This window comes from Elaeis guineensis, chromosome 14, assembly GCF_000442705.2.
Source record: "Elaeis guineensis isolate ETL-2024a chromosome 14, EG11, whole genome shotgun sequence".
Lineage (NCBI taxonomy): Eukaryota > Viridiplantae > Streptophyta > Magnoliopsida > Arecales > Arecaceae > Elaeis > Elaeis guineensis.
Genome location: NC_026006.2, coordinates 41,538,875 through 41,541,293, shown reverse-complemented (window position 1 = coordinate 41,541,293; position 2,419 = coordinate 41,538,875). Strand labels below are relative to the sequence as shown.

The window sequence follows — 2,419 nt, the reverse complement described above, 5'->3', positions numbered from 1 at the left end:
CAGGTTTGCGATGAAGCTAGATCATGAGTAGGGATTTTACATAGAGTTCTTTCTTTTTCTTAGGGTTTCTTTTTCTTTCTCTTTTGCCAAGAATTTTTGATGAACTACAGTTGGGTCAGAGTCCCTTCATAGTTCATGCTTGATTCAGTGCATAGGAGGAGAAAACCCTAAGGGATCCTAGTTAATACTCCCCTGTAAAGAATCTTGATGGATTATCGTTGGGCCTTAGTCCCTTCATAATCTATGCTTGAGAAAGACAAGAGGAGTAGTCGTTAGGATCAATAAGAAAAATTCTAGGTAGAACTCCCTAATCTAGATCTAGTGGATTCAAAAAACCCTAGATCCTTAGTCTTATTGTCTTTAGCAAACAACTTTCGACTTTCGATTTTTGTTAAAGCTCGCTTGAGCATAGATTTGAAAATTATTTTAAAAACCAAGTCTCTGTGGGATCGACCCGTACTCGCTGGTCGTGCTACTCTGCACACCGTGCGCTTGCGGTTTTATTTACAAATTTTAAGATTTGAACGATTAAGTTTTTGGCGCCGTTGCCGGGGATTTGGCGTTTTAAATTATTTTCAAATATTTGTTCTTCGTGCGTTATAACTCTCTTTCTTTTTTTCTTTAGGTTTCTATATTTAGTTGGTGATTGCTGGAAAACTCAGGTACGCTTCTAATTTCTCTTTTATTATTTTTAGTTAATTACTTTTGCTTTTAGACCTAATCATTTGAATTTACTTAATCACAAAAAAAAATATATATATAAAACAAAACAAAAGACATTTCATAATCGTGAAGTAAAATATCAAAATAAAAAAAAAATCTAAATTAAAATCTTTTACATTCTTGGTCATCTTGTTTATTTGTATTTGCATTTTCATAATTAATCTAAGGGCATCAACTCATTAACAAGATAAGGTGGGGATTTCATTACCCTTCCTTAGCCCAAAAACCATCTCCATCATATTGCATTACCTAGACTTTTAATCTTAAAATCAATTAGACGTCAACCTTAAGGAATTCGAGCTCAATAGGACAAGGAACCCTAAGAGTTCTACCAAGTTTGAGTTGTTTGATTAGTTGGTGTCTAGGCAAGTCTCTGAGGGTGGTTTGTTAAATTGGTTCAGTTGCTGGCCTGGCCAACTCGTTTGGTGTCTAGAAAGGCAACGATGAGTGAACCTCCCACCTCTTATACTTACCTGGCTAACTAGTTGATCAATCTCCACTTGGAAGGTTTGAAGGGTCATCTTGGAACAGTTAGGAGCTGTCTAGATTTAGGTTAACCCTAGGATAGATTGAGTTTAATTTATTGATTCACTTGTTTGAAAAAAAAAAAAAAAATTTAAAATTTAAATTAATTTGGTTACTTTTCTTTAGATTTAGGACTCCTTAGGATCTTCTCTTTAGAACTTTTTCTCTTTTCTTTCTTTTCCTTATACATAAAAATTTTATAAAAAAAAAAAAAATTGTATAAACATCGAGAACCGTACACCTCGTGTGTGGAGAAGAGTGTCGGGTCGTCTAGTTAGAATTGAGTCAATTCCTGTTGTTCCAATGGCTGAACCAATCCAACCCATGACCCTTAAGGATTTGTGTTATCCAGTTGGCTCCATCCAACCATCTTGTATCAGGTTGCCACAACCCACAGCTAACAATTTTGAAATCAAACCTCAAATCATAAATATGCTTCCAAAATTCACAGGATTAGAAGATGCTTATATATTTATTAGAGAATTTGAGGAGGTATGTGCAACCATGAAACTGCAATTAACAGAGGATGAGGTCAAACTTAGATTAATCAACTTTGCCCTTAAGGACAATGCTAAGAAGTGGCTTTATAGTCTGCCAAACTATTCTGTCACTACTTGGGAGGGCTTTGTGAGAACATTTTTAAAAAAGTATTTCCCCCATCATAAAACAGCTAGGATTAGGAATGAAATAAATCAATTTTACCAACTAGCTGGTGAATCATTTTGGAAGTACTTTGATCGTTTCAAGAATCTTTTGACCCAATGCCCACACCATGGAATAGAAACTTGGAGACTATGCCAGATCATCTATGAGGGGTTAGATTCAAACTCAAGAACCATGCTAGAGTCCATGTGCCAAGGCCAATTTATCGACAAAGAAACTACTGAAGCTTGGCAATTCTTAGAAGACCTAGCCGAGAAAAATTTATAGTGGGAAACAACTAGGGAACCTGATAAAGCTACACCTTCAAGAGGAGGAATGCATCAAATTCAACCAACCCTAGCATCAGAGGCCAAGATTGCAACCTTAACACGTAGATTGGAAGCCTTAGAATTACAGAGACCAGCCAATGTAAATCAAATATCTGCACCCATGTGTAAAGGGTGCAATGCACCAGACCATGTCTTAGAAGAATGTTCCTACTCGAATGAGTGTGCACAGGTGAATGCCA

At 36.2% G+C, this 2,419-nt stretch overlaps 1 non-coding gene across 1 annotated transcript; it reads right to left on the bottom strand.

The window, feature by feature from the left end:
• Positions 1–1,920: 1,920 nt before the first annotated feature.
• LOC140853859 (small nucleolar RNA R71) lies at positions 1,921–2,027 on the bottom strand. The gene has a single exon (XR_012137002.1). It is a non-coding gene; the product is annotated as a small nucleolar RNA R71 (small nucleolar RNA).
• Between the last annotated feature and the right edge of the window lie 392 nt (positions 2,028–2,419).